Raw genomic sequence first — 21,343 nt, 5'->3', positions numbered from 1 at the left:
CCGAACCTTTGGCGGCTTACGTGGACACACATTGTAAGAAAGCTATAGTGGATGCAGCCCATATTCTAAAAGATTCCTGGCACTGTCTTGAAAGGTTAAAGGAAGTGGAGTTTTTACATAAGGATTGTCTTAGTTTTTTGACAATTGATGTTATTAATTTATTCTCAGTGATTCCACACCAACAGGGTCTTGATCTTTTTTATGACAGTTTATTGACTAGTCCGAGCTTTGATGTAGGAAAACTTGAGTTATGTTATGACTTGATGGAGCTAATATTAAAAAACAACTACATTTCATTTGAAGGAGAAACATATCAACAACTAACAGGTGCAGCAATGGGGGCACGATGTGCCCCTGTTTTTGCTAATTTAGTATTATTAGCATGGGAAAAAGAATACATCCTTGGATCCAGATATTATAGTAATGTTATTTCATACAACAGATTTCTGGATGACTTATTAATAATATGGAAAGGTGATGAACAGAGCGCTATTGACTTTGTTTCATACCTTAATGGGACATCTAATTTTCTCAAATTTACCTACAAATGGGATAAGGATATAGCTAACTACTTGGATATTAAAATTCTGAAAAATGGAACTGAGTTTATTAGTACCATATATAGGAAACCGAGTTATGCTAACTCAATGTTACATTTTGCAAGTTGTCACCCAATGCATCAAAGGAGAGGACTGGTCAAGGGCCAAATGGTCCGTCTATCTAGACTTATTAGTGAAGAGGACACCTTCAGGGCAGAGAAATACATACTTATAGGTATGTTTCTGGAAAGGGGTTACCCCATAGAAATGTTGAAGAAAATCAAAAAGGAAATATTTAGGAAGAGAAAAGATAGGTTTGTACCCATCTTGAAAAATAAAAATAAAGGTGAAACAGCACAAGTATTGAAGTCTAGGCAGACTGATGCTTATTCTGGTGAAGAAACACCAAGATTCATACTTAGATATAATGAAAAGATACCTGAATTATGTGACAACTTTAGAAGTCTGTGGGAACATTTTCTAAATAGGGACACCAAAGCAGTATTGGGTACAAAACCAGCTATATCATACGCTAGGGGTCATAATTTAAAGGAAATACTAGAGAAGACTAGTCATGGATTTAAAAGATCAAATATGAACAAATGTGGTAGATGTAAAATATGTAGATACATTGCTGTGGGGACCTATCTGAATGTTGCTGGCTATAAACGTACTATCGCATGCCCGGGTGTATGTAATTGCATCACAAGAAACTGTGTCTATGTAGCATCTTGTATGTCTTGTGAGGCATTCTACGTGGGCATGACAACAAGAAGTCTAAAAGAAAGAGTTAGGGAGCACTGTAGTTCCATCAAAAGGAAGGATGAACATAATGCCCTCTACATGCACTCAAAGGAATGTCACTCATTTAAAAAGTTTTTATTTTTTATAGTGGATAGGGTAAAATCAAACATTAACTGTGACATTGGCAATTGTGTGGCTTTACGTGAAACAGAGTGGCAGATAAGATTGAATGCCACAAAGTTTCCTGGGCTAAATGAATGTATTTCCTTAAAGCCTATATTAAAACATCGTGCACAAATTATTTGAAAAAAGTAGTTTAAGTGTCAAGTGGTGTCAACCTAAAGAATGATTATTATTACTTAGAGTAAATTTTAGTTTCACATGTATAAGAGACTCTTCAAAACCTAAATAAGCAACACATATATATATACATATAAATGTGTATATATATTACTTTAAAAAAAAAAAAAAAAATCAAGTTATATTAATAATATTATGGTTGATAGATGAATTTTATTCTATTTTATCTTATTACACTTCATTTATTGGAATATATATATATATACATTATTATATCTATTTTTTATATATAAATAAGGTATTTAGTTCACATGTACATAGGTTTTGGTCTATATACTTCTGAGTATGGAATTTGTTAGGAGATCAATTTATAAACATCATTGAATTATAAAGTGACAGAATATATTGATTAAATGTATGCATATTTTTGGAGTACAACTTGAAAAACAACAATTTATTATATTGTGTTGAGTTAGTATTATAAGTAAGTTATTATTCTTCACTTTATGAATTTTCTTTATTTAAGATTTTTAAATAATTGATTAATTACTTAATTTTTTTATTGATTTGACAGTGGATTTTACTGGGTTATATAAGGAAAGACAAAGCTGGGTGTGTTTTGTTAATTGACTCTGATGAAGCCAGTTGTACTGGAGAAAGCGCTCAGTCTATGTGTATCTGTGGATTAAACTGTATTTAATTCTACTCCTGGTCGGTGCCTCATTGTTGGAATTCGCTAACTCTGTGGTTGATGGTATTCATTTTCGACTCTTTGGTTGTTGTTTGGTTTGGTTTGTCTGACAACATTACCAGTAGTGGTACTTCTGTATGCATTACTGCTGAGAGAAGGATGAGTGGCACAGGGGCACCGTGGAATCCTATGATTAGCCCTGCTGCAGCATTTCCATGGCAGGGCAAGTATTATGCAGGTGTGCCCACCAGTGGGTGGTGGTGTCACAGATGATGCTCTGGCACAGCATGCTGACCTGTTATGTTCTACGATACAGGCACATATATGGGAAGCTATGGCACTGACGAGCATTTAGTCAGTCAAAGTGTATGCATAATGATAACACATATATCATATCACTGCCCTGCAGCAGTGGAGGAGATGTACTAATATCATTAACAAGCTGCTTTGGGAACTTCATACATTTAACCAAACATTCTGTGCTATGGTGTGCATGCAGTCAGAAACTATGTCGCAACAGCAAACTCAGTTTTGCACACTCCTATGTCCAACTGCAACACCATCACCTCAGGTATATGGTATGTCAACAGCATCACTCCCATGACTAACACCAGAACCACATGCATGGAGGGGTGTCAGTCTACGGAATCATCATCACCCCTGTTGTCCAGCCATTTTGTCATTCACACCTCTGCATCAGATGTCAAGTGGAGGAAAAAGAAGTTATGTACTTACCATAACATTCCATATTAGTTGCTCATCTCACCTTCATTCTTTACTGATGGGTTCAGAGCCAATCCCTCAGCTCTGAGTCGGCACCTACTACAAAGCTCGAGGATTTCAAGTAGCTCGAGGCCAAGTCCATATCCCATGATGCACCTTGAGTTACCTCAGATCTTGTTTTCTGCGTATAATAATACCATATGTCATTCTATAACTCCAAAAGACAGAGATTGTAGAAGGGTTGAGTGACCAGGAAGGATCTAGCATCTAGGTCTTCTGAGAGCCCAGGAGGGAATAGGAGGGAGGGACGTAAGAACGAAGGTGAGATGAACAACTCACATGGAACGTTATGGTAAGTACATAACTTCTTTATGTGAAGTTGTTCTATCCCGCCGTTCATTCTTTACTGATAGGTAGCGTCCCAAGCACCACTAACCTCGGGTGGCTCACGGGAGTATATTTCTCAGGACTGTGGATCCAAAGGAGGCCCTGTCCCTAGAGGACCTGACAACTTTGTAATGAGTGATAAAGATATGAGGTTTTGACCAAGTGGCTGCTGCACAAATGCTATCAATAGGAAATCTGGCAGAAAAAGCAGAGGCTGTAGAAACAGCTCTGGTTGAGTGAGCTTTTATGCTGTAAGGGCATATTGGCAGCTGAATAAGCAAAGATGATACAATGAGATAACCATTTAGACAGAGTTGTTTTAGCCACTTGCCTACCCTTCCTGGAATCTGAAAATGAAACAAAAAGCTGGTCTGATTTCCTGAAATCGTTTGTTCTATCCAAATAAAATCTGAGCTGTCTGTGAACATCAAGTTTGTAAAGCATGTACTCTAGATTGTTGGAATGGTTGGGGAAGAAAACTGGTAAATCAATAATATGGTTGAGATTAGTTTTAGTGCAAACTTTGGGCAAGAAAGAGGGGTTTGTTCAAAGTGAGTCTCTGTCAGCATGGAAAATCAAATAAGGAGGCTTGATGGACAAGGCTTGAAGCACTGACACTCTGCAGGCAGAAGTAATAGCCACTAAAAAGATGGTTTTCCGTGACAAAATTTTGAGGTAACATGAGGAAGCTGGTTCAAATGGCGGAAGAATTATGTGGGAAAGCATAAAATTTAGATTACATGGAGAATAGGGAGATTTCACAGGTGGTCTAATATGAAAGGTCCCTTTGAGAAAGGGTTTGGATAATTTGTGTGACATAATATTCAGTCCTTCAAATCCCAGATGAAAGTTAGAAATGGCAGCAAGTTGAACACAGACTGTTGCTGCTGCAGCTCCTGTACTGAATATCATGGTTAAGAATTCTAGAAGAAAGGCCATAGGGGCTTGGTAAGGATTAATATTGTTTTTAGAGGCCCATATAGAGATTTTTTTCCATTTGCTGAGGTAAATCTTCCTCATAGAGGATTTATGAGAGGATAGGAGAATTTGCTTCATCTCACTGGAAAGGTTATGGAACCTGGCTATGACAGGAACTGGAGCAGCCAAGCTGTCAGCTTCAGGGACTGCAGAAAGGGCTGAAGTTCCCCGACGAGTATGTCAGAAGGTCCAGAACTGGGTTCAGAATCCAGGGGTCCTCCAAAATATGAAGTCGAAGGAAGGGGAACCAAATCTGATGAGGCCAATGAGGAACTATTAGAATAATGGTCCTTCCCAGGGCTTAAGCTTTCTGTAATACCTTGGGTATCAATGGAATTGTTGGGAATGCATAAAGGAGACCTGGGGGCCAATCGTGAACAAGTGCATCCCTTGGGGCTTCTCCCTGAGGAGAAATCAGGGCAAAGTAGCTTCTGCATTTCGTATTCATGTGACTGGTAAAAAGGTTGCAGCAAGGCTGGCCCCACCTGCAGAATATCCTGTCCACTATTTCCATCTTGAGGGACCACTGGTGGGGCAACAAAATTGCTCTGCTTAGCTTGTCTGCTATCACGTTGGATTTCCCGGGATGTGCATTGCTAACAGAAAGTTCTGGGTAGAAATAGCCCACTGCCATACTCTGATGGCCTCACGACAAAGGGTGTATGATCTGGTTCCTCCTTGTTTGTTCAAATACCAGACCACTGACATGTTGTCCATCTGAATCGCAATCATACCCAGAGGAAGAGAGTCCTCGAAGTACTGCAACACCAAAAGTACTGCTCTCATCATCAGGACATTGATATGCAGATGTGTCTCTTGATCGGTCCATGTGCCTTGGGCTGTTTTTCCCTGAAAATGCCCCACCCTATCAGGGAAGTGTCCGTGGTGACTGTGGCCACTGGAGGGGGTAGCACAAATGGGCATCCTATAGTAACATGGAGTGAGGTCAACCACCACTGAAGATCCTTTTTGCAGGACTTTGTGATCATTATCAAGTGAGACATGGGGAGCTCTTGGTAAGACCATTGAGTGAACAACAGCCATTGCAGTATCCGCATGTGCATACGACCCAGTGGTATGTCCAGAATTGTTGCTGCCATCATTCCTATCAATTTCAGAACTTCTGATGCTGGTGCTTTGTTTTCGGATATTAAAATGCGGACAGTCTCTCCTGAGAAATAAGACTCTCTCTACTGGAAGTCTTAGCGTGGTGGTGGTGTCCAATTCTGCTCTGATAAAGAAGATATGCTGCGATGACGACAAGGCAGATTTTTCTAAGTTTATTGTAATGCCCAGCTGATTGCAGAGTGACAGAGTGGACTCCCTGGTGTGAATGTGTTAATGCCCAATGGTGGTGGTAAGGAGCCAATCGTCTAGGTACGGAAACACCTGGAATCCTAAACGTCTCAGGTGAGCCATGACCTCTGCCATGCATTTGGTGAAAACTCTGGGGGCTGTAGTGAGACCAAAGAGCAGGGCTCAAAACTAGTAATGATTGGCTCCCAGCCGGAAGCACAGATGATCCCTGTATGGCCTGGCCATTTTTATGTGGTAGTATGCATCCTGGAGACCTATCGAGCATATCTAATTGTCTTTCCCTAAGATAGAAAGTATTGACTGAAGCGTGACCATCCCAAACTTCTCTTTCTTTACAGATTTGTTTAGTCTGCTGAGGTCCAATATAGGTCTCCAGTCCCCTGTCTTTTTTAGAACTAAAAAGAATCTTGAGTAAGTTCCGGATCCTGTCTGGTCTGCTGGGACTGGTTGGATGACTCTTTTTCTTAGCAACGTCTGGACCTCTGATGTTGCTTGTTCCCTGTAACTGGGTGGAACGTCCGGAATTTTCACTGTTGGTGGGGGGGGGGGGTGGCGAATGGGATTAAGTATCCTCTAGAAATGATACTTTGTACCTAGTTGTCATTTGTCATTTTGAGCCAGGCGTCTGGATACAAAGATAAGTGACCCCCCGACTGCCTCCAGAGCAGGACAGTTGGGCCTCCTTTCAGGAGCACTGGTAGGGCTTCCCAAAGAAGTGATCTCTGTCGCCATGGTTTTGCGGACCCCCTCTGCCACGAGGGCGGCATCTTCCATTATTGCCCCCTCCTCTGCCCTGGAGGGGGGTTTACCACGTGTGTCCTGAAAGGCTCCTTCGGCTTTTTGGAACCACATTTTCCCTCCCCTTTGACCCTTGGGGTAGGGTCTGGTAGGGGTGGAAAAATGGACCTCGACAGCAGACAGAGTCTTTCCATCTTGCTCACACCTGGTTAAAGTTTCCTTGACTTTCGGCCCGAAAAGGGAGGAGCCATCAAAGGGGATATTCACGAAGGATGACTTGAAGGGCTCTGCAAAGGAACACAAGCACATCCAGGAGTGTCTCCTAAGAGCAATTCCTGTACCCGCTGCCCTACTCGTTCCATCAGCTGCATATTAAATGAGGTGCATGGACGAGTTCACTATGGAATTGAGGGTAGCAAGCTGGGAGGCAACTCTGTCTGTAGCTTCTGCAGCTACTGTACCCTGAAGAGTATCTCCCAGCTCTTTAAGGAGATCTCTTTGTAGTCTTGTAAAATGGATTAAATAGTTAAGCTAACGAAGTGCAAAAGTCGCTGAACTAAACGTGTGCTTCTCATATGTATCCATGATCCTAGATTCTCTGTTAGGAGGGTGGATAGATGAGGAAGTTTCAGACATTTCCTTTTTGGTGGCTGCCATCACCACCATGGCATCAACTGGCACACCTTTGGTCAAGAAGGTTTTATCTAGGTGGGCAGATATGAACTTATTAGGCCTCCTAGTGACAGGCTTCATGGTGTCCGGAGACTCCCACACCCTTCGTGAGACCAGCTGCATAAGCTCATCAAAGGGCGGAGACACCCAAGAGGTGGAGGGCTGAGACCCGAAAGCCTTCAGGAGGACCGACTCATCCTCAGTAGGGTTGGTGGACTGCCAGTCACCCCTCTGCCTAAGGATTTCCAGTATCTCTGCAAATGAGATGTTCTCATAGGGGGACTGTGGGGACCCTTCTGATTCATCCAAGTCAGTATCAGATGATAATGACTCCTGAGGAGAGTGCAAATGTTTCCTCTTACACACACTCTTCCTGCGAACCTCTTCAGTGGGAGCTTCTGGAGAGGTCTCGGAAGAGCATGGGCCACCCAATGGGGCTTCCTGAGGCTCTGGATCTCTGCGCTTAGCTAGAATCTGTGAGGCAGAAGCAGACACAGGCACTTTAGGGGATGAAGAAGCAGAACCTGAAATTGAGGATGTCTTGGGAGACATAACTCTCCTCACGGCTTCGAAGGCACCCATGCTTCGGTGCGAAGCGACCGACAGATCTGAAGAAACCATCAATACCCCCAGCACTGGGACAGTGAGCTCCGAGCCCACGGTAGGAGCCGAGTTCATCCGAGCCAAAGCCCCGAGAGGCAGACTCGGAACCGACAAGTCAGTCCGACTATCTTCCCCGGAACCGACCAGAGAGTGTCAGATCCTAGAGTCCTCAATCAGAGCAGAGGACGTCAGAGTAAAAGGAGCAGAAGACACAGAAGCAGGCGTCGGCTCCGAAGACTCCACAATTAGAAGGTCTGACTCCTCCAGCTCTGAAGGACTGGTATAGCTTGGAGGAGGAAGAGACATAGTTGGCATAAGAGTCTTTGGCTCTGAAGCCACCTGGGTTGGAGCTGATAATTTTGCAAAGGCCAGTGCCTGAAGAAGCTTCTGCACCACCCGATCCACATCCATATCTGAGAGGCTAACAGAAGACCTAGATGAATGGACCAATGGTACCGACTGAAGAAGCGAAGACTTGGGAAATTCGGATACAGGTTGCAAAACCAGGGACCGGCTCTGAAAAGAAAAGACAGTCGGCTCCGAGACCTGTGGAGCCGATGTCACAGACTCTTTTGATTTTTTTGACTTTTTCAAATCCACAGAAGTCTTGGAGGACTTTGAGGACTTACTAGATCCGTCCTGGTCACTCAAAGCCTCCTGGAAAGAAGGTTTCAACAAACCCCTGTCAATGAGCTTCCTTTTTCTCTCTTGGAGGACTCTAGAGAAAAAAGAATGGCATATGGAACATGTTTTTTGTAACTGCAAGGCACCCAAGCAGTAGACACACTAAACACGGCAATCAGTAACAGACATCTTTTGCCCACATTTAGGGCATTTTTTAAATCCTGACTTAGGGTGTTTGTCCTTGTCATCAACCATGACAGAGATGGACACACCCAACAACAGCAAATATAAACTAGCCTTCTAATAAAAAACAGGCTAACTATAAGCACAGACACACACAAGCCTTTTAAACTAAGGCTAGCTATAACTACTAATAAGCCTTCTAATAAAAAACAGGCTAGCTATAACGACAGACACACACAAGCCTTTTAAACTAAGGCTAACTATAACTACTAATAAGCCTTTTAATAAAACACAGGCTTAATATATGCACACACACAGAGAAATTAACTAAGCAGCAAGTTAACTCTAATAATTATGAGATACTAGGAAAAAAGTGACAAAAGGTCACTGAAAAAGCACTTACTAGTCACTAAGTAAACACATAATATTATGCTAATAACAAATGTGACAAAAAGGTCACTGAATAACAATTTTTTAGTCAGAAAATGTAAATAGGCCTATGAAGAAAACAAGGCCAAATATATAGTAAAGAAAGCACACAGGGAATGGGAACACTGCAGATAAAGCTTTAAGAGTTTATCTAATCTAAATATCTAACTAATCTAACTATAAACTAACAATAAATTTTGTAAATTTTTTATTTATTTTTATTTTATTTTACATTTGTTAACCAGGGGTGTCTGGCTGAGCCGAAAAGGCCCTTTTTCAGCAGAGGCCCGGGGAGAAAAGCTCCACATAGAAAAATTACAGATACATTTAGACATGGTCAGTATACACACAAATTACAAAAGACATGTTTTTACAGTGGTATGCAGCACATCAACAGTTACAGTGGAGAGAACAAACAAAAAATATTCATTTAAAAATAAAGGTACTTAATAGATTTGTGGTGTACAGCTGAAATTTGGAACATTGGTAGAATACATACATAGTACACAGGTACAGTACATACATTGTAGATTAGCCAGTGTTTGTGAGTAACACTGAAAACTATTATCGAGTACTCTAGGTTTAGTATGTGTACCTTATCCGCTTTCACTAGCCTGGGGAGCAATCATGGCACTGCCAATTTGCTTGAGATGTTGCCTAATTAGGTCTTTAAAGGAGGCTTTGGATGATGTGTTTTGAATGCTAGTGGGGACAGAGTTCCATTTTTTAGCCACTGAAGTAATATATAGTGCACCTCCAAAGCTATTGTAGCTGTTGGTGACTTTTAGCAGTAGTTTGCTTGATGATCTATGAGGCCTTTTGGCTGAGTGATGTTGTACTAGGTTTTTGAGGGAAGGACACTTATCGGGGAGGTAATAGATAGAATGACAGAGGCAGAGCTGATTGTAGGTTAGAAGGTTGGGCAGTTCAAGCTAGTGGAGCTGTCTCAAAACAGTACAGTGATGAGTTCTATATGAGCAATTTGCAGCAAAGTGGGCAATTCTGTTATAGCAGGCTTCCATTTTGCTTAGTTAAGTTTTGTTGAGATTAGTCAGAATGGGAGATGCATAGAGTAGGCTGGATAGAAGTTGGGAGCGAGCAATGGCTGATCTTGTGTTGTTGGTAAGAAATGGTTTGATATGGTAGCGTGATCCCAGTTTGGCATGTACTTTTTTAATAGTTAAGTTGAGATGACTATCAAATTTTAGGTGGGATTCTATGGTTATTCTCAATAGCTTAGCCTGTGCCACTGGAGTGATTGGAGTAGCATTTGTAGAGTAGTTAGTGAATTGACTGTTATCAGTGTTTTTGTTAGAACTGGTTATAATCATAAGCTGAGTATTCTTTGGATTGTGGATAAGTTGAGCTTTGGTTAGGTAGTTTTCAACATCAGAGAATGCTAGTTGAGTTGTTTGCAGAAGGGTGGGAATGTTTTGTGCAGCACAGATTAAGGTAGTGTCATCTGCATACTGAATGATAGATGCATGCTGTGTGGAGGTATGGAGGTCATTTGTGAAGATTGTGAATAGTAGTAGTCCTAAGACAGAACCCTGTGGGACTCCTATAATTATGGGCATCTGAGGAGAGAGAGAATTTTCCCATTTCACAACTTGGTACCTGTCAGTTAAGTAGCTTTGGAACCAGGTAAGAGTGGAATTTGATAGGTGATATTGGTTTAGTTTGTTTAGCAGGATTTGGTGCGAGACTGTGTCAAATGCTTTGAACATATCCAAAAAAAGAGTTGACACCTGCAGGCCTTCATTTCTGAGACAGTTTACTGTGTCTGTGAAGCAGAGGAGGGCTGTAGTGGTACTATGAGCAGGTCTGAAACCATGCTGAGTAGGTGACAGGATGTTGCTGTCTAGGAGATATTTTAGCATCTGGGTATGAATGCATTTTTCTAGGATTTTGGCCAGGGGGGAGAGTAAAGCAATGGGTCTGTAGTTATTAAGTTCAGTGGAGGTCCTACCTTTATGTATGGGTGTAACATAGGATATTTTCCAGAGTTTGGGCACATAGTTTTCAACAACTGATCTGTTTATGAGAGTGGAGACTGGGATAGCAATAGCATCTGCTGTGAGTTTCAAGAAATAGCTGGGGAGTAGGTCGGCTGCTGTTGATGAGGTTTTTAGTTTGGAGAGCATGCTTTTGATTGAAGTGGTGGAAACTGTTTTGAGGGTAAAGCTTGTATTAGTGTTATTTGTGTTGGGGGGATAGTGAGGAAGGAACTGTTCTGTGATACTAAGGATAGAATTGAGTTCACAAAGTGGGAGTTGAATTGTGTTTCGATGGGAACTTTAGTGTCAGGGGTGGTTGGTTTGGGGATAGCCTTTTGGGTGGGTTTTAGTAGCTGGTTTACATTTTTGCAAAATTTTGGGGGGTTATGTTGGTATTTAGTTTGTAATGTCATGTAGTAGGATTTTTTGTCCAGCCTAATGCATCTTTTTGCATGGTTGCACAGTTCTTGGTACTTAGTTAGGCTTTGTGTTTCTTTGTTTTTTGGATAGTAAAGCCAGGCAGTGTCTCTGAACTTGAGGATTTGTTTGGTTTCTTTACTGAGCCAGGGATTTGTAGAGGTTCTAACCTTGATTTTGCGCAATGGAGCGGCAGTGCCTAGGTGTTGTAGAAATGTTTTGTTGAAATATGCTACAGCTTGGTCAAGTGGGAGGGTTTTTAGGAGGGGGGTCCAGTCACAGTTACAGAGTAAAGTATTGAGGACCTCAGGAGATAATTTTTTTTGTGTTTCTAGTGGCTATACAGTTAGTGGTTTTGCATATGCTTATTCTACTACATATAAAGTATATTATGTTGTGGTCACTTAAGGTGTCTGGGAGACTGCCTGCGTGGGGGTACAATGTGGGGTTGTTAGTTAGGACCCAGTCAAGGATGGATTCCCTTTTAGATTTTTTATCACATCTAGTTGGAATTTGGACTAGCTGCTGGTAGCCATGGAGATTTATTAGATTACTTGGTAGTTCTGATATGCAGATGAACCAATCTAGGTTGAAATCTCCCAGAATAAGGGTTTCATGTGGGTATGTGGAAGAACACCAGGATAAGAAGTCTTCAAGGCTAGCAGGTGTATTACCAGGTGGAATATAGATCACAATTGTGGTGATGACCTTTTTAGGGTGAAGTTGAAGTTGTGAGATAAGTATGTCCCAATTATTGCGGGAGGGGTAGGAGTTTGGTAATTGACGTACAGTTAAGTTGGAATTATACAGCAAGGCAGTTTCACCCCCTTTACGAAGTGGTCTGTCTTGTCTAATGATATTGTAGCCGGTAGGGAGAACTTCTGAGTTAGCTATGTTTTTATTTAGCCAGGTTTCTGTTAAAGCAACTATGTCTGGGGAGTAGTGTGCTATTGTGGCCTGGAGTTTTGGTATTTTATTTTTGATACTTCTAATATTAATATTTAGCATTAAAAGATGGTTGGTTTTGCTGCTGTTGTTGATTTTCCCAGGGATAAAGATAGTGGGGGAGTTATGTTCTGACATTTGTGTTGGAGCAGTTTGTGTTGGACAGGATGGATTTGGGCCTGGGTTGGAGTGGATATCCCCACTTAGGGTGAGCCTGGTGTTAAAATGGTGATACAGATGTTGGAGTTTGGTGAGAAGTGTGAGAAAATATTGTGTTTTTTGGAGCATGAATGAGAGCATATGTGTTTAGTTCTGAATTGGTCCGTTACGTAGTTCTTGAACAATTGTGGGCAGATATTATTATAATGTGTGGTGTCTGTATATGAGAGTGGATAATGTAGTGTTGTGCTACTAAGTTTAGGGATATTGCTAGAGTGATAACGTGTGGTGTTATAAAGAATTATGAGAAGACAGACTAGACTTAGTTGTGTGATAGTCATGGTTATAAATTTAAGTTGGTACTAGGTGGGGGTCTGAATAGGAATTATAGGGTTGCACTATATGTGAATGGGTAAGTAGTGTGGGTGATGTAAAAAATGCCTAATGGGAATGAGAGTGATTGGGAGTATTTTGTGTAGAGCAAGTTGGTGTGGTATAATGTGATCTGAATTGAGGAGCTGTGATTGGTGGAGGTGATGTGAGGGTGAGCTATGGGTGTGGCTGTGAATACTATAAATGTAGAGGTAATGGGGGCGGAAGGGAATATGGGGCAGGGCAGGGGAGCAGAGAGAGCCCGAGTGTTAGCGAGGGCGAACGGAGCGGGGCAGAGCCCACCAAGACAAGAGTAAAAAGTAGGTAAAAATAGAAAGGTATTAAAGTTTTTACTGGCCTGAGCTAGCAAGAACCTTCGATCAGCTGCAGCAGCAAACTAGATCTGCGGTAACTCAAGGTGCATCATGGGATAGGGACTTGGCCTCAAGCTACTTGAAATCCTCAAGCTTTGCAGTAGGTGCCTACTTGGAGCCAAGGGATCGGCTCTGAACCCATCAGTAAAGAATGAACGGCGACATAGAATAACTTCACATAAGTAGTTATGTCAGTCACTCCTGTTGGTAAGGCCTGTTGCTGTTCAGACCTCTGCATCAGGTGCTAGGAGGCAGGAGAGGTGTTGCAAGGTCTCTGGCACAGACTTGATCTCTGAGGGAATATGCACAAATGATAGCAGATGCATAACAGCCCTAACCTACTTCCTCTGATGGAGGCTGGGGATGGACTGGCAGTGTTGGATGAGGTCATAGTAAAAAGTAATATGCTTGAGAAATGATGCCATTAATTATTTGATCCCTTGTTAATATATATTTTTATGAGATGGAACTGTCAGTTTTAATACTTATTCTATATTTCTGTAATGTTAGTAATATATTTATTTTACCATTCCTAGCTGTATCATCTTATTTTCATTCAAAGACCTGGGTGATAAAGGCGTCATGCATCTGCTGTATCCTGGTATCTAATTTGTAATGTCTACTGATGTGGAGAAGGTGGTGATGGCAGCCCTGCATCCCCTTCATCAGGTGTATCACACTCCAGCTGGGTGTGATATTATGCAGTATATATCATGCTGTAAAGATCCTGCAGGCCTTCTATTGGATCAATTGCATTGTGCCACCAGAGACATCTGGGCAATGGAAACATATTTTCAGGTTGGCAAAGGCATGTTCTATTCTGCTGAGCATGACTGCAGGCCTCCTGCATGTGTCTGTGGGAACTTTATTAATGTAAACAGACATAGTTTGAGCTGACAAAATTCGCTGCCTAACAGATGTTCATGGAAATGCAGCCATTCTCACTCTTGATATATACAGTGCTGAAATGACAAACACTGGAATCAAGGTTACCCTCAGGACTGCGGGCACAAGCACTGATAATATGGTCTCTGTGATGACATATTACCTGACAGCATACTATTCACGCCTGTTGAGGACTGTGGCCACATTGTAACGGGTCTATGCATTACAATGTGTGTAGCATCGACTGCAACAAAAATACTAAGAAGGCTTTACAATGTGTGGAAGCACCACATTATGGAAGTTATCTCAGTCTGTGTCTCAGGGATCCTTACATAATGGTCTGTAAGGACCATCAGACAATCCAGGAACTACTTTCAGATGCTACCTGTTGATGGCAGTGATAAGCCACTTGTTTCATCTGCTGGCCTTTGAAAAATGCCTATTGCCAATATGGTTCCAGCAGTTATATCTCTGGCTTGCAGAAGTACTGGCCTACCTCTGTCACTGGCTATGTCTGCAGACTGACTCAAATATTATAGTTCATCCAATGTCTGAGCAACCATGCTGAACCTGTCCAACTGTTCTTGCATAGTAAGAGTAATGTATATGAACTATGTGGCATGGAGATGCATGACAAAGAAGGTCCTGTGGTACAACATTACTAATTATAAAAGGTACTTTTACTCCTATGTGTGCTACCACCTGCACTAATATGTTCCTAAATATTTGAATATGAACACTACCACATACGTTTTTCTATACACTTTACATGCTTTATAAATCACATCACTTCCCATAATATGACAGGGGCATCTGCACAGTTCTATCATGCATCTTACATCACTGGGACACAATGTTTCTGTGGATATTTTGACTATGTTGATGATCTGCGCACCTTTGTACATGTTATTATGGCAAACAATTGCCACACACTGCACACAATGTCTGTGAATACTGCTCTTTGTTATTAAGCAAAAGAAAAAATTGACAAAACAGTCCTTAATACTGAAGTGCTAAAAAGGCAGAAACTGAGTATTAATCTATGCCTACCTTAATGAGTACAAAAACAATCTAGGTGAAGGTGAAAATAAGGAATACAGCAGGAAAATCAAAGATTTTAACTTCTTAAGACTCCTCCAATATCTAATTTTTGCCCAGGGCTAAATAACAATAACGGAAAATGTTTTGCCTGTCCCCCTTCCAAAGATGTCAGACCACAAAGCTGATAAAATCCCTTTCACACAACCAAAAAGATTTTAGATTAAAGTCTGTTCAAGCTTTATAATAATGAAAGCTACATAAGGAAGTAATACATTGATAATACAGGATATATAGTTTTAATACTGACTTATGCAAATGAGAAAGTAAAATACATAATTTCTTCTTTGTACTGGTTAAATAGCTAGAGTTTAAGTGACACTTTTTATGCTTTATGTCCCCATGCCTGCCAACAAACAAGCCTCCAACAACTCCACAAGGGCCATCATCTAAGTGGTCACAGGGACATACACATCATCTATGTGTCATTGCCAGTATCCCAGCAATGAGAATATTTTTCTAAGTCCTAGTCCCTCCACTTAGGCAGGAACCACTATGCCTTCTCATGCATATGCATGTTGATATGCACCTGTTGAGGAAGGCTATTACATTTGCAGCCTGATGAGCCAAAACATGCCTCAAGACCACCCGCAAATGTCTCCTTCCTCAGCTGAGGGACTGTGAAATACAAAAGCCCTATTTTCCTCCCTCCTTGTCAAGTATAGGCACTCCATCCTCTACATGACTGCTCCGCTAGGCAACAGTACAGCAAATCAAACATAAGCTGCCTGGGATGTAGTCAGCACTTTCTCTCTCTGCACTAACAAAGGTGGGAAAACACATGTTTACTGGCAAAGCACAGTTTGTGTCCAAGTATGAAACTACCAAGTATCTTCATCAGCCATGGTATGATTAAAAAGCCAAAATGTCTGAAATGTCTCATTTCTTTTGTTTTTGCTTTTATCAATAGAGCAATGTGTTGTATTGTATCATGTTAGCTTTCTCCCACTGGTTAAAAAAGACATTTTAAAAATATAGAGGGTTTTCAGAAAGAAGCAGTTGCTCAGCAGTAAATAGCACAAAGAAGTCAGAATGACAAAGCAGGATGGGGATGAGGCATGTAAAGCGTGTGTTCTCCCTTCTTGAGATGTGGCAAAGGAGGCCACCAGTGATCCTTTCAGGCTGTCTTCCACAGGGTAACTGAAGAAAGCTAATCCTGAAGAAAAACAAAATAAATGGAAAAACAAACCAATAAAGAAAAACAAGAAAAAAAAACAGAAAGAGAAAGAGAGAAACACAAATAACCATTTAGTAACCTGTTGTAAAATGTATTACAATTTTACATTTCTGCCAACAACATACTACACTTACCCCACCACCTGGGCAGCTTACCCAGCTTCCTCTGACAGACAATCAAATTGTCTGATGCTTCCCACCACTAGAGGAAATTGAAGACAAAGAGTAATGAGTACAGCTTAGGTGTTTGTATACTACTGTTAGTCCTACTGTACAGTGAAAATCCAAGAACAAAATGTTTGCAATAAAAAGGTCTCTTCCCCCACCCCTCCCTCTCCCCCCCTAACATTTTCTTCCTACTGATGGAGTCAGGTCACTGTATTTGGGCCTGCACTTCTTGCCACAACAGGTGATGTCTGTGGCATCAAGCTGGTACCAAGCATACATTTTACAAAGGGGGCACTCAAAAGTCTCCCAGCAGGCATTCCTGATGTTCACTGTGCAGCAGCTGTAGAAGATCTTGCATTCCTTGTTGCACCAGAAGTAGCCCTGCCAGAGTCTGTCATCACCATCATCAACTCTCTTTCCCCCCATTTTTACATGGGGTCAGGGTAACATAGTCACATTAGCTAATGTGACCAAAATACTTAGAGCCAATGTTTACACCACCAAGTGAATAGATCAGATTATTTTATTTTTTTATTTTTTTTTTTTATTTTTTACATTTGTTAACTGGGCTAGTCTAGTTGGATATATGCCCATTTTCAGTAGAGGCCCGGGGAGAAAAGCTTCAAGCAAAAAACAATGACAAAGTTAATAAAGCATAAAAAAACAGAGAGGAATCACAATACATGGTTACATTGGTCTAAAATCAGTTATCATAATAAATGTATAATCTATTAAAGTTTTTAGTACAACATTATTTTAAGCAATTATATATAAAATGCACTAATAGGTATGAAGAAGTCTCAGATAAGGGAAAAAAATATTTATGTTAATCTCATATTACAAAGAAAGAGTAGTTTCTTGATTTGGAGGCATAGGTTATAGGAGTAAGAATAGGGTAAGAGCAAGAAGTAGAAAGATGTCAGTCTGGGTTAGCACATGGACAGAGCCAATGAGTTTTCAGATGTTCTTTAGGATGTTTTTTAAAGAGAAAAATAGAAGCAAGGGTAGATAGTTCAGAAGGAAGCTGATTCCAGATTGTTCCTGCAGTGTTTGAGAAACGTGAATCGCCGGCTTTGTTATTAGCTTTATTTGAGGAAACTAGAAGCTTAGTAGCAGAGCGTAGTGTAGGTAGATTAGTATATGGTGTAATTAGGTTAGTGTGGATAGGGGTGTTGTTAGGATAATATAGGATCTTTTGAGTCATAAGTAATTGTTGACAGAGTATATGGTTTTGCAATTCTAGCCATCCTAGTTGTTTGAGGTTAAGGCAGTATTGAGTTTTAAAGGGGGAGCTGGTGGTGAATCTAGCTATACTATTGTAGCATGTGGAGAGTTTAGAGAGGTTGTTCTTGGATAGGTTAGTATATATAATAGAGGCATAGAAAAGGGTGGAAATGAGGTGGGTTTGGGCGATAGTTTTCCTAGCAGAAGGGGTAAGGAAGGGTTTGACTCTATAGAGGGTGCCCAGTTTTTTGTTAACAGATTTTATGGTGGAGTTTATGTATTCATCATAGCTGAGACAGTTATTAATTGCTACACCTAGTAGGCGGGTTGAAGTATCAGGGGTAATGATGGTGCCATTGTTAGAGGTTATAGAGAAGAAAGGATTGTCTGATTTATGAGTTGGGGTAAATAGCAGTAGTTTTGTTTTTTTGGGATTAAGGAGGAGGCAGTGTTGCAGAAACCAGTTTTCAACATTTTGAAAAACAGTTTGGGTAATGGAATGGAGGAAGGCTATATTCCTGGCTGTACAGATTAAGGTGGAGTCATCAGCATATTGAATGCAGGTGGCTTGAGCTATGTTTGTGTGTAAATTGTTAATAAATAAGGAAAAGAGTAGGGGACCTAAGATAGAGCCCTGGGGTACACCAATATTAACTGGTAGTAGTGAAGACAGATTATTATGCCAGAGTACTGCTTGCTGTCTATTTTCTAGATAGGATTTAAACCATTTTAAAGCTTGAGGATCAGGAGAAAGGGCCTTTAGTTTGTTGAGAAGTAAGCTATGGTTAACCATATCAAAGGCTTTTGACAGGTCAATAAATATTGCAGAGGAAAAAGAGTTATTGTTATGATTTTTATATACAGAGTCAGTGAAGGATAAGAGGACAGTCGAGGTGCTATGGAATGGCCTACAGCCGTGTTGGCAGTTTGCTAGAAGGTTATTTTGTAGTAGGTGGTTAAGTAGTTGTTTGTGAATACATTTTTCCATTATCTTAGCTAATGGGGAGTGTAAAGCAATACGGCGGAAGTTAGAAAGTTCTGTAGAAGGTCCACCTTTGTGTAAAGGGATGATGTGGGATATCTTCCATAAAGCAGGGATTTTGCATTCTGAGATAGTTCTGTTAATAAGGATAGAGATGGGAAAGTCTATGGCTTTTGCGGCTATTTGTAGGTATTCAGATGGGAGAAGGTCAGCAGAAGGGGTGCAAGGTTTCAATTTTTGAAGCAGTTTACAGATGAGGGATGTAGATACAGGTTGCATTCTAAAGGTAGGTAATGAAGTATTGCAGGTATTTGGTTGGAATGTATTGATGGGTGGTAAAGAATTAGCCAGGGTTTGAATGGCTTCTGTGAAGAAGATATTAAAGGAAACAACGATTTGGTTGGAGTTGTTATGGTTGACACCAGTTGGGTCTGGAGTGGTAGTGTGGCCTGGTCGAAGAAGTTTGTTTATGCCAGACCAGAATTTTTGTGGGTTTCATTGGTTGGTTTGTTGAAGGTAAAGGTAAAACTCTTTTTTATCTCTAAGAATATCCTTCTTGGTGGCATTTCTTATTTGTTTAAAGTGGATGTGGATTATTGGACATTTGGTAGCTCTCCATTTAGCCCAGATTTTATTTCTAAGGAGTATCTTTTGCCTAGTTTGTTTTGTGAGCAATGGGGCAGGTTTGGTTCTTAATCTAACAAAGCGATAAGGTGCATGGCAGTCAAGGATTTGAAGAAAGTTAGTGTTAAAAAAGGTAACGGCTTCGTCAAGTTCTAGATGGGTTAGAGGAGACCAGTCACATGCTTGCAGTTCGGTTAGGAAGCTGTCTGGATTAAAGAATTTTTTTGAGCGAGAGGTTTTGAGATTATGAGTAGTTGAAATGCGGACCTTATGTCTGATAATGTAGGTAAGCATATGGTCGCTGATATCGTCGGGAAGGGTTCCTGGAGTATAGGCTTCGGGGTGGCTATTAATAAGGATCCAGTCCAGAGTAGCTTCTTTGTTGTTAGGTTTGTGGATTTTTGTAGGAGTTGTAATTAATTGTGAGAATCCAAAGAGGTTTATGTGGTTGGTAGGGTTCAGAGAACTACAAGTGGACCAGTCTATGTTAAAGTCACCTAGTACAATGGTCTCTTGGGGTAGTTGGGTAGAGAGGAGACTGAGAAGGTTCTCAAGAGTATTGGTATTATTACCTGGGGGTAGATACATGCAAATTAGATAGACAGAAACGTGGAGGTTAGATTTATAAAGGATTGCTATTCCTCCACCTTTTTTGCTTTTATGGTCATTTCTAAGGATGTTATAGCCAGGAGGGGTAATTTCCTGGTCTAGGGTAGATGGTTTTAGCCAAGTTTCAGTAAGACATAGAATGTCAAATGAGTGTACATCAAGGAGTGCATGTAGGTAGGGAATTTTATTGTTAATACTTCTAATGTTAAGGTGAGCTATGAAGAGGGAGTTAGATGGTATAGTTAATGTAGAAGTTATAGGTACTGTTAAATTGGATGGGTTAATCGTATGGTTAGCATTGAGGCCAGGGTTAGGATGAATATCACCACCTAGGAGGAGGTGTTGCTAGGGATATTGTAAAGTTTTAAGTAGTTTTTAGAGGTTGTTAAAAATCTTTTTGGTAGGTAAGTAAGTGATGTGGGTAGTTCTATGAAATTTTGGTAGTGTAAAGTTTGAATTATAGGTTATGTTACTGTGGTTAAGGGAGAAGATAAATGAAAATGGTAGAGTTTGTTTGAAGTAATGGTTAATTTCAGGTAGAGCATGATCTTCAAAGGAAGTGAGTAAGTAAGGTATGGTCAGACAAGATATTGTGGTAGTGAAGAGTAGTATGCTTGTGAATATATTTTTCTTTGTTGGGGCCATGGTAAAAAGTAAATTTATGTAGGGAGTATTTAAAGTTAGTAGATGCTGTAGAAAAAAGAAGAGAGTGTTAGAGAAGAATAAGCAGGGTATAACAAATGCAGGTAGGAAATTAGAGGAGGGTTAGATTAGAGGTTGACTTGGGAAGTGTGTTAATGATGTGGATGGTAAGGTAGGAGAGGGGTGGTTAGAAAGAGTTAAGTAGTACTAATTAGGAGAGAGAGAGGTAAGGGAGTGGCCTGGTGATGTTAAGGTATGTGATAGGATGAGATAGTAGGGTTAGATTAGAGTTTGTTTCCTATGAAAATGTCCACTAGCTAGGTCAACTCTAAGACAAACAATGCTAGCCAGGGAGCATAACCACACATAATGGACACCATATGGAGTGCATTGATAAGCAGTTTTAACAACAGTGCAACACACACGGTCAGTAGCACAGTGCAAAGTGACATTAGTGTGCACAAGCACACATGCAAACCCACACCTTACACAACCTCCCATCCCCACACCTGTAGCAAGGACTAGGGGTAAAAATGCATCATAGTACTGGTATAATTTGGAAATTATCATGCTAAATCACCTCATTAGCATAATATCCACAATACAAGCCCTGTTTTAGTGAGATAAAACCCCTTCGCCAACATTTTGTGGAAGACTGCATTACAATAAGCAAGTCAGACAACAAGATTATAGTATATATTAGTGCACTGCCATACAGGCAAACTGACAGCAGAAAGGAAAAA

General features: G+C 40.7%; 1 protein-coding gene across 3 annotated transcripts in view; it reads right to left on the bottom strand.

Annotated features, from left to right (window-relative positions):
- The window catches only part of CFAP141 (cilia and flagella associated protein 141), a 593,927-nt gene that overhangs the window by 359,361 nt on the left and 213,223 nt on the right, over positions 1-21,343 (bottom strand). Inside the window, exon 2 of one of the 3 annotated variants that reach the window (XM_044079922.1) lies at positions 16,487-16,553. The exons of the other annotated variants lie outside the window; for them this stretch is intronic. The gene's annotated coding sequence lies outside the window, so the exon portion shown is untranslated. The remainder of the gene's footprint in view (positions 1-16,486; positions 16,554-21,343) is intronic. 3 annotated transcript variants of the gene reach the window in all.

The sequence above is a fragment of the Protopterus annectens genome, chromosome 8.part0, assembly GCF_019279795.1.
Source record: "Protopterus annectens isolate FY-2018-M chromosome 8.part0, PAN1.0, whole genome shotgun sequence".
NCBI classification, from domain to species: Eukaryota; Metazoa; Chordata; order Ceratodontiformes; family Protopteridae; genus Protopterus; species Protopterus annectens.
This window is presented reverse-complemented; position numbering and strand designations above follow the sequence as displayed.